The sequence below is a fragment of the Gossypium arboreum genome, chromosome 8, assembly GCF_025698485.1.
Source record: "Gossypium arboreum isolate Shixiya-1 chromosome 8, ASM2569848v2, whole genome shotgun sequence".
Classification (NCBI taxonomy): Eukaryota; Viridiplantae; Streptophyta; class Magnoliopsida; order Malvales; family Malvaceae; genus Gossypium; species Gossypium arboreum.
The window spans coordinates 57,465,563-57,481,421 of record NC_069077.1 but is presented as its reverse complement, the minus strand read 5'-3'; the positions used below and the strand labels follow the sequence as shown (position 1 = coordinate 57,481,421).

At 40.8% G+C, this 15,859-nt stretch overlaps 1 long non-coding RNA gene across 1 annotated transcript; it reads left to right on the top strand.

Moving 5' to 3' along the window:
• Positions 1–6,374: 6,374 nt before the first annotated feature.
• On the top strand, positions 6,375–7,094 carry LOC128296394 (uncharacterized). The gene is made up of 2 exons (XR_008287010.1): positions 6,375–6,566; positions 6,837–7,094. It is a non-coding gene; the product is annotated as an uncharacterized LOC128296394 (long non-coding RNA).
• Positions 7,095–15,859: the final 8,765 nt, after the last annotated feature.

The window sequence follows — 15,859 nt, the reverse complement described above, 5'->3', positions numbered from 1 at the left end:
TAAGAGTGTTTGTCATTATAATGGATTTAGCCTGGACTGACAATCCCTACATCACCTTATGAGTTCGTATAATATGGGGGATTTAGCCTGGATTGGTAATCCTGCCATATGATGTGAGGTTCGCGGGAGTGCATATATGGAAAGATCATTTGAATGAATCGACAGATAATCGGTATTCCATCGAAATTTCCTAGAAACTCAACAAGATTAACGTAGGATACATGTATGAATGAAATGTTGAATGATGAGCTCATCTAGTTAAATTACATGATACATGATTATGTGGCTAACTCATTGATTGAGTGCATGTGATAGGAAATCATTTCATATTGGATGATTTCATGATTTAAGTATGGATGTATGCTAATTACTCGGTCAGTTTACTCTTCGGTTATTCGAGCTTACTAAGCATGAAAATGCTACCCTTCTCTTTTCCCTATTTTACAGAGCTCGAGGACTCATAAGGATTGGAAGATGGCTGGAGAAACAACACATTATTAACTAAACAAGCTTTGGTATAAAGACTCTGTTCATTTTGTTCAATGGCATGTATAGTATTTTTGAGTATTTTGTTATAGGTGTCATTTGATATGCCCAGAAAAGGCATGTAAAAATATGTTTATCTATTTGTATACGGCCATGAAAATTGGCTTAATTTAAGTAGGCCATGACCTACGATTTTATGCATGGTTTTAATCACAAATGATGGGTTGCTGTCAATTGGCAATGAATCACATGAATGAGCCAATTTCAGATGGATTAATGTAATATGGGAACCCATGACACTAAATAAGAAATAACCACTTATGTATGAAACCAATGATATGAGGTTTCCATACAACTATTTTCATTAAGATTATTTACAAATGTATAATCATGCTTTCTCTCAAACTTGGTAACCATTAGGCACAAGTAGTAGAAAGGGGTGACTAAAGGCTTGGAAAATAGCTTATTAAGGTCCACATGGTTAGACACCCGGGCGTGTGTCTAGGCCGTGTGTGACACACGGCCCATCCCCATAGGCGTGTGGTATGACCGTGTGTCCCCTGCACCTAAAAATTTGAGTCAAATTAGTGCACGGTTAGGACACATGGGTGTGTGTCTAGGCCGTGTTATTTTAATAGAATGTTCAAGTTTTGGACACGGGGTGAGCCCACGGGCATGTGTCTTGGCCATGCCCAAAAGTCAGTGTTGCCCACGGGTTAAATGCATGGACGTGCCCTAGGCCACACGAGTGTGTGAGTCCACACGGCCCACCTACATGGGCGTGTGACACTCCAAAGCTAGAAATTTATTAAGTTGCCCAAAGTTTACCGAATGATTTTGATTTTGTACTGAACCGCCTTAATGTAGGTTATAGGCCTCGATGGCCTGTATAAGGAGCGATATGCTTATGTTCTAGAAGTTTTAAAATTAGGATGAAATTTAGTGACTCGGTTTTGTATGTTTATAAATGATAAAGTTTCGGTAATGCCTCGAGCCCTATCCCAGTGTTGGATACAGGTGAGGGGTGTTACATTTATTGGTATTAAAGCTATGGTTTAGTCGATTCTAGGACTATCGTAGAGGACGTTAAAGGTTCGCTATACATGTCATTACTCAAATGTTGATAGTGTGACATCTCCTAATTGTTTAAATTGTTTTGAATATAGTAAATGTCTTCCAATCAAGCACAAGATGAGTCCGAGGGAGCCGAGTGCCATGCTCCAGCTTCCGTACAACGAGCTATATGTAGTAGTAGTAGAAGGCTGATGTCAGAAGGCCAAGAAGAGGCCCGAGCTGCCTTCTTTGATATGATGGATGAATGGTTTTGGGATTATCTAAGAAATCGCCCCAATATACCAAGACCACCTCCGCCCCCTAACCAACCTAATGAGGATGTGCCACGAGGTATGGCACCGGTGAGAATCGGTAAAGCCCCTGTAGATAAGCTTAGAAAGTATGGGGCTAAAGAATTCAAAGCTAAAGTTAATGATAACGCTGAAAGAGCCGAGTTCTGGCTCGAAAATACTACACAGGTGTTAGATGATTTGTCATGCACACCCGAGGAATGTTTGAAGTGTGCTGTGTCCCTTTTGAAGGACACTGCAAACAATTAGTGGAAAACTGTATCCTCGGTAGTGCCAAAGGAAAATATTACTTGGGATTTCTTCCAAGTAGAGTTTTGGAAGAAATATATTAGCCAACGGTTTTTGGACTCGAAGCGAAAGAAGTTCCTGGAACTCAAACAAAGTAACAAGACTATAGCGGAATACGAGAGAGAGTTCGTACGACTAAGTCAGTACGCAACCGAATAGGTCCAAACGGAATCGAAAATGTGTAAACGCTTCGAGGAAGGTCTCAATGAGGATATCAAGTTGTTGATTGGGATCTTGGAAATACAGGAGTTCGCCGCATTGGCCGATCGAGCCAAGAAGGATGAGGAACTTAATAATGAAAGAAAACAAGCTAAGAGAGAGGCTCGAGTTGCGAGCAAGAGGTCTAGCGATAAAACACTCTTGTTCTCCAAGAAGAAAGCCAAGAGCCTGCATGAACGCTCCACTTCATCAGTGGGATATTCGAGTAGATCGAGAAGCTCTAAACGACGAGGTCAAAAGTCTTCCTCCCCGATGGAGACTAGTGTGGGGAGTGTAGATGATCAAAAATTGAAGTGTAAGAGCTGCAACAAATTTCACTTCGATGAGTGCCGAATGAAGAGCAGTGCGTGTTTCAGATGTGGTTCTCTTGATCACTTCCTTAGAGACTGCCCAGAACGAGATGAAAAAGGAGTGGATGTAACCCCGAAATTGAGTGCTCCTATTCTTCAAGGTAGACCTCCGAGATACCCTGAGAGTGCTAGTGGCAGTTGAGTCATAACTAAAGACGCTACAAAACCAGAGGTTCGAGCCTCGGCAAGAACGTATGCTATACGTGCTCGAGAGGAAACCACTTCTTCTGATGTTATTACGGGTACTTTCTTTCTTTTTAATATAAGTGTTGTTTCTTTGATTGAACTGGGGTCGACGCATTCATATATCTGCATGAGATTGGCGTCTAGTATGAACATACTCGTTGAACATACAGAAGATATTATTAGAGTGTCGAATCCACTAGGTAGATTAGCCCTAGTTGATAAAGTCTGTAAGAATTGTCCTTTGACGATTCAAAGTTGTTGTTTCCCGGCTAACCTTATGTTGTTACCATTTGATGAATTTGATGTAATACTTGGTATGGATTGGTTAGCCCTTCATGGTGTAACTGTGAATTGTGGTAGTAAGTTTATTAAGTTAAGATGCCCGGATGGTAAGGTTCTACGGGTCGAATCAAGAGACTTGGGTTCGTCGCCGGTTGTAATCACGGTAATGGTTGCCCAGAGATATTTGAGGAAAGGATACGAAGCCTACCTTGCGTTTGTGATGAACACTAAGGAAATTGCATTAAAGATTGAGTCTGTGCCGATAGTATGTGAGTATCCAGATGTGTTTCCGGAAGAATTACTCGGACTACCTCCTAAAAGGGAAATAGAGTTTGGTATTGAGTTGATGTCAGGGACGACTCCCATTTCTATTGCTCCGTACAGACTGGCACCAACTGAGTTGAAAGAGTTGAAGGTACAGTTTCAAGAGCTGACAGATAAAGGATTTGCAAGGCCAAGTTTTTCACCTTGGGGTGCCCCCGTGTTGTTCGTGAAGAAGAAAGATGGGTCGATGAGGTTATGTATTGATTATCGACAACTAAATAAGGTGACTGTTAAGAATAAGTATCCTTTTCCAAGGATCGATGATTTGTTTGACCAATTGAGAGGAGCCACCGTATTCTCCAAGATAGACTTGAGGTCTGGCTATTATCAGTTGCGAGTTAAAGACTCGAATGTACCCAAGAAAACTTTCAGAACGAGGTATGGCCGTTATGAATTTCTTGTCATGCCGTTTGGGTTGACGAATGCACCAGCCATGTTTATGGATCTAATGAATAGGATCTTTCGACCATATTTGGATAAGTTTGTCGTTGTGTTTATTAACGGCATTTTGATCTACTCTAGAGATGAGACAGAGCATGCGAAGCATCTGAAAACTGTGTTGCAGACCCTGCAGGAAAAGCAACTGTATGCTAAGTTTAGCAAGAATGAATTTTGGCTCTAAGAAGTTGGATTTTTGGGTCATATAGTTTCGGGTGAAGGCATCCGAGTTGATCCAACTAAAATTTCTGCAATTGTTGAATGGAAATCGCCTAAGAATGTAACCGAGGTTAGAAGCTTTTTGGGCTTAGCCGATTATTATCAAAGGTTTGTAAAATGATTTTCCATGATTGCAACTCCGATGATGAAGTTGCTACAGAAAGACGTTAAGTTTGAATGGACGGAGAAGTGTTAGCAAAGTTTTGAAAAGTTAAAGACATTGCTGACAGAAGCTCCTGTTTTAGTGCTACCTGAACCGGGAAAAGAATTTGTGGTCTATAGTGATACGTCCTTAAATGGATTGGGTTGTGTGCTTTTGTAAGATGGCAAGGTGATAGCCTATGCTTCACGGCAATTGAAGCCTCATGAGAAGAATTATCTAACCCACGACCTAGAGCTTGCTGCCATTGTTTTTGCCTTAAAAATTTGGAGACATTATTTGTATTGTGACAGCCCAAAATTGACCCTAGTCGGAATGTGGTTTCGGGACCACAAAACCGAGGCATAAAAATAATTAAAAATTTATTTTGATACCTATAATATGTGTGTGCTCATGTATGACATTTTATGATGATTGATTTAGTGTTGTAAAGGTGAATTTCACTAGAAAGGACTTGTGTGAGAAAACTTAGAAATGAGATAGGCAAATGTTGAAGTGGCCTATTGATGCACACTAGGAAATGTTGTCCTTGCATGTCAAATTCCCCAAATTTGACTATAATGGCCGGCCAAGGTGGGTATGATGGGCAAGGAAAACATGTTTCCAACATGTTTGGCTAGTGAGTTATGTAGGAAGTATTATAATAAAATAAGCATAAAAAATGAAAAAAAGAGAAAGATGAGCTTGGATGCCCTTGTTGCCGTGAGTAGAGGAAAAGAGAGGAGAAATTTTGTTCATCCATTTTCACTTCTTGGCCGAAAATACTAAGGAAAAGGGGAGGATTTTTGCTTCATGCTTGGTTTAGAAGAGATCTAGAAGGAGATTTGGCTAAATTGCATCAAGATTAAGGTATGTATGAGGTTATGTTGGGAGTTTCATGCATGTTTTGGTTGCTAACTTGATGTGCATGTTAGCCATGGCTCAAATCTTTGTTATGCCATGGAAATGGTATTTGGCCAAAGTTGTTATGGTGATAAAGCCATTGCATGCTAAGTGTGAAGCTTGATGATGATGCATGCAATGATGGATTGTCTACTCTTGAGTAAGATTTTGAGTTTTCTTTTGTTTAATCATGATTGAAGTTGAAAAGGGCATGATTGTCATATTCGCCATGATGCATTCATGAGCATGGTTCATGCTTCTTGCATGTTAGTTAAAATTTGTGTTTTGGATGGCTATGGACACCTTGAAATTCGCCATGCTCATATATGTATATATATGTTTTCACATGATGTTTTGGTTATGAAGTAAGTGATGAATATGTTTGTTTAAAGAAGAATATGTTGAAGAATAATTGTGAAATTGTAAGCACATTCGCCTAGCACACATATGAGTGCTTGATGCTATATTATAAGTTTTGAGCTACAATATGCAAAGCATTAACTAGTAAAATGCATGCTGTTTTTGTGTGGTATTAAGTGCATAATTGGCCTCAACATGGACATGTATATTCGGCCTTAGGTAGCCTATTGATGGCCTTAGCTTTTCCTTGATGCTCGAATGAATTGTATTGAATTGCTTGATGTAGTATAAAATGTGCATGACCATTGTGTATTCAAGCTAAAGAGTGGCCATATGACCATTTAAACTCCTTGTCATATTCGGCCATAAGCTAGCACAATGAGGTTTTAATAAATTGAATTTGTTTGAATTAGCTCAAGAGCTAAGAGGGCCACAATTGGACAAGGGGAAGGAAAAAGTGATCGAATAGTCGTAAAAGCCGTTCGACAACATCCGAGGTAAGTCCTCAAGAAGTGATCTTACTTGAATTATGTGGAATGAGATATGGATGTATTGATTATTGATTTATGTGTGTATGAGTATTCGAATGATACCCGGGCTAAGTCCCGAAGGCGATTATGCTAGTGATTATAATTGTGTTTGAGCCTTAGTAACGAAAATGAAATATGTATGTCCAATGATTATTGATGTATGTGTGCATGAGAAATTGAATGATATCCGGGCTAAGCCCCGAAGACAATTATGCTGGAAATTATATCCGGGTTAAGACTCGAAGGCAATTGTGCTAGTGACTACATCCGGGCTAAGACCCGAAGGCATTCGTGCAAGTTGTTAAATCCGGGCTAATACCCGAAGGCATTTGTGCAAGTCGTTCTATCCGGGCTAAGACCCGAAGGCATTCGTGCATGTGGTTATATCCGGTTGTATTCCGAAGAAGCTTGGGCTGGAGGTGAGCGTTGGTTGCTGTAATAAATTTAATTAGTACGCTCGAAAAGCCCAAAGAATAAGGTATGTTTATATGTGCATTGGAAAAGTCGATATGTTTGAGTAACATTAACTCAATCGACTAACGAGTTTTCAGCTATTGAATTGGTTGATATCTTGTGAAAGTGTATAATGATGAAGTGTGAAGTAAGTATGATTATGTGAATGTGTATTAATGAAATGATTCATTTGGCTATGTGAATGTAATGCTTTAGTTAAAGCTGATTTTATTGCTTGAGACTTACTAAGCATAAAAAAATGCTTACTCCGTTGCTTTGGCTCTCTGTTTTATAGATTTTGCTCGTTAGCGATCGGATTCGGGATCATTAAAGTCGAAGTCATCTACACTATCAAAGCCTCCATTTTGGTATAATTTTGGTTGAACTTTGAAATGGCATGTATAGGACTACCCTATTGTTGAAGGTCATGTACCTTTCGGTTTTGTGTAAGCTTGGATAGCCATGCGAAAATGGCTTATATACGTTTTTAGTATGATTCTATAATCGTTTGTATGATGATCATTATGGGGTATGGAATTGTTTGAAAAGATTAGCCATTGGAATGGTTAATCGTGATCACACTTTGTGCTATGTATGCAAAAGGGCCAATTGAATCGTGGAAATCATGAAATAGGTAATGGTTACCTTGAAAACAGATGCTGGCAGCAGCAGTGGTGTGGTTTTGAAAAATCACCAAAATTTGTAGGAATGGTATTAAATAGTGAATAAGTTATGTAAATGAACCTTGATGAGTCTACTTTCATATGGAAGAAACGAAACGGTCATAGGAGTTACATGTTAAGAGATATTAAAGCTATTGTGAGACAGGGCCAGAACGGTTTCTGGGTCCCCTGTCTCAACTTTAAAAATTTACTATAAATTATCCAGAAAGAATTAGGAGTCATGCCTTATATGTACAGATTCCATTTTGAGTCTAGTTTCATTAGAAACAAACGGCACCAGTATTAAAGCCCTGTACAGATAGATATTCAAGTTATAACGCGCGAAGGTCAGAGCAGTCGATCCCTGTAACATGGGTGACTTTAACTAATAAACTGTACCAATTGGCCCGACCAAAAATTCTAGAAATAAATCCATGGATGGATATATGAGTCTAAATTCAGGGAAAATTTACAAAACCAGTTTCCGAGTTTTGAAACTCGAGATATGATTTTTAAGGCGACGGTGACGCAGTTTTCCAGCCTGACTGGAAAAGTGGAAATTGGTGGGCAAAATATGTGAACTTGGCTTGTTAACCCCTCGTGTCCGACACCGGCGATGGTCTCGGGTTCGGGGTGTTACAATTTTATTGGTATCAGAGCCACGGTTTAGTCGATTCTAGGACTACCGTGATGTGTTTGGGGTCTAGCTATACATGCCATATAGTGATAAATTGATAGTGTGGTGATTTCTGACAATCTGAATTTGTGTTTGTTTATAGCAATGGATCCCGATCCCAACCGAGCAATAGCAGATGATGTGGAGAGTGTGGCGCCTGCTCCCGTGCAAGGGACAGCGCCGGCGGACTCTCAACCTATGGCCAGCAATCCGAATGATGAGGCTAGGCAAGCCTTTTATAGTGTGATGAATGATTGGTTCAACCAATACATTCGAACTAACACGGCTGTTCCACAACCTCCATTCCCGACTAATGTAACCCCCGCACCTACAATACCTTGGTAACTGACCAAATAAGGTCAAGTAAGCCCCCAATCGATAGGATTCAAAACATGGGGCCACTTGAATTTAAGGCTACGGATGATAATGATGCGAAGCGAGCTGAATTTTGGTTGGATAACACTATCCGGTGCTCGATGAGCTATCCTGCACACACCGATGAGTGCTTAAAGTGTACCATCTCCTTGCTACGTGAGTCCGCCTACTATTGGTGGAGTACTCGACTTCGTGGTACCTAGAGAGCAAGTGACTTGGGAATTCTTTCAAACCGAGTTCAAAAAGTATATCGATTAGAGATTCATCGACCAAAAGCGAAGGGAATTCCTTGACCTTAAGCAAGGTTCTATGTCGCCATTCGATCACGAACGAAAATTTGTGAGGCTTAGCCAGACGCGCGAGAATGCATTTCGTCCAAGCCATTATGTGTAAACGCTTCGAGGATGGGCTGAATGATGATATAAGGATGTTCGTTGGCATTCTCGAGATACGAGAGTTCGTAGTACTTGTTGAGTGAGCTTGTAAAGTCAAGAGCTTAGAAAGGAGAAACAAAAGCGATGTGGGAACCGGAGAATTCGAAAGAGGTCCTCGGAAAGTCTCTTCAACAAGCATCGAAGAGATTTCGAGATGATGTGAGCCGGTCTAGAGGCGTATCGGGCTTTTCTAGACGAGGACGCGATCGACCCCCTGTGACCACACGACTCACTTCGATCACCAGTGGTGGAAATGATCGCCGAGAGAGGGCGGAGTGTCTATATTGTGGCAAATGGCATTCGGGGAGCTGTTGGTTTCGTGATCGCTCCTGCTATAAGTGTGGATCGGCCGACCACTTTATGAAGGATTGCCCGAGGATGCATGAGCAGAATGTAAGTCGAGTGGAAACCCGGTGCTACCATCGCCGAGGTAGGCCACCTAGAAATATGGGCAATGTCAGTGGTGGTCAGAGAGGATCTAGAGATGCTACCATCAGATCTGAGGCTCGTGCTCCTGCTAGGACTTATGCCATACGCGCACGCGAGGATGCTGCCTCTCCAGATGTCATTACCGGTACTTTCACTCTTTTCAATACAAATGTGATTGCTTTGATTGACCCTGGTTCTACTCATTCATATATATGTGAAACCTTAGCATCCAGTAAGACTTTGCCTATTGAGTCTCATCGAGTTTGTAATTCGGTGTCAAACCCTTGGGTCATTACGTGCTTGTCAACAAAGTGTGCAAGAAAAGTCCCCTAGTGTTCTGAGGTTCTTGTTTTCCGGCGGACTTGATGCTTTTGCCGTTCGATGAGTTCGACGTTATTCTTGGTTTGGATTGGTTGACCATGCACGATGCGGTTGTAAATTGCAAGAGCAAGACTATCGATTTGAGGAGCGAATAACAAGATAATTCGGGTTGAGTCTACGGACTTAAAGGGTTGCCACCGTAATATCAGCGATGTTGGCCCGAAATATGTAAGAAAAGGGTGCGGCGTACCTTGCGACGTGCTCGATGACAAGGAATCGAAAAGAAACCCGAATCTGTGCCGTGGTTTGTGAATACCCGGATGTTTTCCCAAGAGTTGCCGGGTTTACCATTGCTCGAAATAGAATTTGCCATCGAATTGGTACCGGTACCACTCCAATTTCGATAGCTCCGTGATCGTATGGCACCAACGGAATTAAAGGAGTTGAAAGCTCGGTTGCAAGAATTGGTGGATAGAGGTTTTGCTCGCTTGAGTTTTTCGCCTTGGGTGCGCCGGTGTTGTTCGTGAAAAGAAGGATGGAACCATGCGGTTGTAGATCGACTATCGCCACTTAATAAAGCGACGATAAAGAACAAATATCCGCTACCACGATCGATGACTTGTTCGATCAACTGAAGGAGCCTCGGTGTTCTCAAAAATAGATTTGAGATCGGGCTATTATCAATTGCGAATCCGAGATTCGGACGTACCCAAGACCGCCTTGAGCGAGATATGGTCACTATGAGTTCCTAGTGATGCCGTTTGGGCTCACTAATGCCCTCGCGGTATTTATGGATTTAATGAATCGGATCTTCGACCATATTTGGATCGATTCGTAGTCGTGTTCATTGATGACATCTTGGTCTATTCAAGAAATGAGACCGAACATCTTGAACACTGCGGTTAGTGCTGCAAATTTTACGGGATAAGCAATTATATGCTAAGTTCAGCAAGTGTGAGTTCGGTTAGAGAGGTTAGCTTCTTGGGTCATGTGGTATCTGCATCGGTATTCGAGTCGACCGAATAAAATTTCAGCCATACTTAATTGGAAGCCTCCAAGAAATATTCTCGAGGTTCGAGTTTTTGGGGCTTGCCGGTTATTACCGACAATTTGTAAAGGTTTCTCAACGATAGCCACGCCGATGACGGCTACTCCAAAAGGATGTTAAGTTCGAATGGACGGAGAAATGCCAAAAAGTTTCGATCAATGAAAACTTATTTGGTGAAGCCCCAATTCTAGTGCAACCCGAGTCCCAAGAAAGAGTTTGTCATCTATAGCGACGCCTCCCTACTTGGGTTAGGTTGTGTATTGATGCAAGAAGGTCGAGTTGTGGCCTATGCGTCGAGGCAATTAAAGCCACATGAGAAAAATTATCCGACTCATGATCTCGAATTGGCGCCATCGTGTTCGCTTTAAAGATTTGGCGACATTACTTATTTGGTGAAAGGTGCCATGTGTACTCGGATCACAAAAGTCTCAAATATTTGATGACCCAAAGAGACTTAAATCTGCGACAAAGACGTTGGCTCGAGCTGTTAAAGGATTACGAGCTGGTCATTGACTATCACCCGGGAAAGGCGAATGTGGTTGCAGATGCCTTGAGTCGTAAATCATTATTCACTTTACGAGCGATGAACGTGCACTTGTCTGTCTGATTCGATAGTGTGTTAGTAGCTGAATTAAAAGCCAAACCACTGTTGATACATCAAATTCGAGAAGCTCAGAAGGTCGACGACGAGTTGGCTGCAAAACGGGCTGAGTGTGTGCCGAACAAGGACTCGGAATTTCAAATCGATGATGACGATTGTTTGAGGTTCAAAAGTCGTCTGTGTGTTCCAAAGAATTCGGAACTCATTTCGATAATTCTGAATGAAGCCCATTATAGCCGAATGGCAATCCACCCGGGGAGTACGAAGATGTACAATGATTTGAAACGTCGGTTTTGGTGGCATGGTATGAAACGAGACATCTCCGACTTTGTTTCGAGATGTTTAATATGTCAACAAGTGAAAGCGGAACATCAAGTGCCTTGAGGATTACTTCACCAATCACGATACCCGAGTGGAAATGGGATCGAGTCACAATGGACTTTGTATCCGGACTGCCATTGTCAGCAAGTAAGAAGGATGCGGTTTGGGTCGTGGTAGATCGATTGACTAAGTCTGCTCACTTTGTCCCCGTGACGCACGGATTTTTCAATGGACAAATTAGCCGAATTGTACGCTTCTCGATTGTGAGATTACACGGGTGCCTATTTCCATCGTGTCGGATAGAGATCCGAGATTTACCTCGCGATTTTGGAAAAAGTTGCAAGAAGCTTTGGGTACCAAGTTGCATTTCAAGACCGCTTTTCACCCCAAACCGATGGTCAATCCGAGCGGATAATTCAGATACTTGAGGATATGTTAAGATGTTGCGTCCTCGAGTTTAGTGGTTCATGGGAACGGTATTTGCCGTTGATTGAATTAACACAACAACAACTTTCAATCAAGTATTAAGATGGCACCCTACGAGGCTTTGTACGGTCGTAAATGCCGTACACCATTGTTTTGACCGAGATTGGTGAAAGCAAGATTTTCGGGTGGATTTGATTAGAGATTTGAATGAAAGTGAAAGTAATCCGTGAAAGTCCGAAGATAGCCTCCGATCGTCGAAGTCGACGCGGATCTGAAGCGTAAGGATATCGAGTATCGTGGGTGATAAAGTGTTTCTCAAGGTATCGCCTTGGAAAAAGATACTCGATTCTACCGTAAGGGCAAGCCGAGCCCGAGGTTCATTGGGCCATATGAGATATCCGAGCGAGTCGGTCCAGTGGCATATCGTTTGATTTTGCCCCGAACTCAAAAAGGTTCACGATGTCTTTCATGTTTCGATGCTTGACGCTATAGATCCGATCCATCGCACGTGATTAGTCCATCGAAATTGAAATTCAAGCTAATATGAGTTATGAGGAAGAACCGATTCGTATCCTATCACGAGAAGTGAAAGAGTTGCGAAACAAGCGGGTTCCGCTAGTGAAAGTGTTATGGCTCAAGCACGGATAGAAGAAGCTACTTGGGAGACCGAGAACTCTATGAAAGAGCGATATCCAAACCTATTTACGGTAAGATTTTCGGGACGAAAATTTCTTAAGTGGGGAGAGTTGTGACAGCCCAAAATTGACCCTAGTCGGAATGTGGTTTCGGGACCACAAAACCGAGGCATAAAAATAATTAAAATTTATTTTGATACCTATAATATGTGTGTGCTCATGTATGACATTTTATGATGATTGATTTAGTGTTATAAAGGTGAATTTCACTAGAAAGGACTTGTGTGAGAAAACTTAGAAATGAGATAGGCAAATGTTGAAGTGGCGTATTGATGCACACTAGGAAATGTTGTCCTTGCATGTCAAATTCCCCAAATTTGACTATAATGGCCGCCAAGGTGGGTACGATGGGCAAGGAAAACATGTTTCCAACATGTTTGGCTAGTGAGTTATGTAGGAAGTATTATAATAAAAATAAGCATAAAAAATGAAAAAAAAGAGAAAGATGAGCTTGGATGCCCTTGTTGCCGTGAGTAGAGGAAAAGAGAGGAGAAATTTTTGTTCATCCATTTTCACTTCTTGGCCTAAAATACTAAGGAAAAAGGGGGAGGATTTTTGCTTCATGCTTGGTTTAGAAGAGATCTAGAAGGAGATTTGGCTAAATTGCATCAAGATTAAGGTATGTATGAGGTTGTGTTGGGAGTTTCATGCATGTTTTGGTTGCTAACTTGATGTGCATGTTAGCCATGGCTCAAATCTTTGTTATGCCATGGAAATGGTATTTGGCCAAAGTTGTTATGGTGATAAAGCCATTGCATGCTAAGTGTGAAGCTTGATGATGGTGCATGCAATGATGGATTGTCTACTCTTGAGTAAGATTTTGAGTTTTCTTTTGTTTAATCATGATTGAAGTTGAAAAGGGCATGATTGTCATATTCGCCATGATGCATTCATGAGCATGGTTAATGCTTCTTGCATGTTAGTTAAAATTTGTGTTTTGGATGGCTATGGACACCTTGAAATTCGGCCATGCTCATATATGTATATATATGTTTGCACATGATGTTTTGGTTATGAAGTAAGTGATGAATATGTTTGTTTAAAGAAGAAGATGTTGAAGAATAATTGTGAAATTGTAAGCACATTCGCCTAGCACACATATGAGTGCTTGATGCTATATTATAAGTTTTGAGCTACAATATGCAAAGCATTAACTAGTAAAATGCATGCTGTTTTGTGTGGTATTAAGTGCATAATTGGCCTCAACATGGACATGTATATTCGGCCTTAGGTAGCCTATTGATGGCCTTAGCTTTTCCTTGATGCTCGAATGAATTGTATTGAATTGCTTGATGTAGTATAAAATGTGCATGACCATTGTGTATTCAAGCTAAAGAGTGGCCATATGACCATTTAAACTCCTTGTCATATTCGGCCATAAGCTAGCACAATGAGGTTTTAATAAATTGAATTTGTTTGAATTAGCTCAAGAGCTAAGAGGGCCACAATTGGACAAGGGAAGGAAAAGTGATCGAATAGCCGTAAAAGCCGCTCGACAACATCCGAGGTAAGTCCTCAAGAAGTGATCTTACTTGAATTATGTGGAATGAGATATGGATGTATTGATTATTGATTTATGTGTGTATGAGTATTGAATGATACCCGGGCTAAGTCCCAAGGCGATTATGCTAGTGATTATAATTGTGTTTGAGCCTTAGTAACGAAAATGAAATATGTATGTCCAATGATTATTGATGTATGTGTGCATGAGAAATTGAATGATATCCGGCTAAGCCCAAGACAATTATGCTGGAAATTATATCCGGTTAAGACCGAAGGCAATTGTGCTAGTGACTACATCCGGCTAAGACCAAGGCATTCGTGCAAGTTGTTAAATCCGCTAATACCAAGGCATTTGTGCAAGTCGTTCTATCCGGGCTAAGACCAAGGCATTCGTGCATGTGGTTATATCCGGTTGTATTCAAGAAGCTTGGGCTGGAGGTGAGCGTTGGTTGCTGTAATAAATTTAATTAGTACGCTCGAAAAGCCCAAGGAATAAGGTATGTTTATATGTGCATTGGAAAAGTCGATATGTTTGAGTAACATTCGCTCAATCGACTAACGAGTTTTCAGCTATTGAATTGGTTGATATCTTGTGAAAGTGTATAATGATGAAGTGTGAAGTAAGTATGATTATGTGAATGTGTATTAATGAAATGATTCATTTGGCTATGTGAATGTAATGCTTTAGTTAAAGCTGATTTTATTGCTTGAGACTTACTAAGCATAAAAAATGCTTACCCCGCTGCTTTGGCTCTGTTTTATAGATTTTGCTCGTTAGCGATCGGATTCGGGATCATTAAAGTCGAAGTCATCTACACTATCAAAGCCTCCATTTTGGTATAATTTTGGTTGAACTTTGAAATGGCATGTATAGGACTACCCTATTGTTGAAGGTCATGTACCTTTCGGTTTTGTGTAAGCTTGGATAGCCATGCGAAAATGGCTTATATATCGTTTTAGTATGATTCTATAATCGTTTGTATGATGATCATTATGGGGTATGGAATTGTTTGAAAAGATTAGCCATTGGAATGGTTAATCGTGATCACACTTTGTGCTATGTATGCAAAAAGGGCCAATTGAATCGTGGAAATCATGAAATAGGTAATGGTTACCTTGAAAACAGATGCTGGCAGCAGCAGTGGTGTGGTTTTGAAAAATCACCAAAATTTGTAGGAATGGTATTAAATAGTGAATAAGTTATGTAAATGAACCTTGATGAGTCTACTTTCATATGGAAGAAACGAAACGGTCATAGGAGTTACATGTTAAGAGATATTAAAGCTATTGTGAGACAGGGCCAGAACGGTTTCTGGGTCCCCTGTCGCAACTTTAAAAATTTACTATAAATTATCCAGAAAGAATTAGGAGTCATGCCTTATATGTACAGATTCCATTTTGAGTCTAGTTTCATTAGAAACAAACGGTACCAGTATTAAAGCCCTGTACAGATAGATATTCAAGTTATAACTCGCGAAGGTCAGAGCAGTCGATCCCTGTAACATGGGTGACTTTAACTAATAAACTGTACCAATTGGCCCGACCAAAAATTCTAGAAATAAATCCATGGATGGATATATGAGTTTAAATTCAGGGAAAATTTACAAAACCAGTTTCCGAGTTTTGAAACTCGAGATATAATTTTTAAGGCGACGGTGACGCAGTTTTCCAGCCTGACTGGAAAAGTGGAAATTGGTGGGCAAAATATGTGAACTTGGCTTGTTAACCCCTCGTGTCCGACACCGGCGATGGTCTCGGGTTCGGGGTGTTACATGTATGGTGAGACTTGTCGTATATTCACGGGCCACAAGAGTTTGAAATACTTGA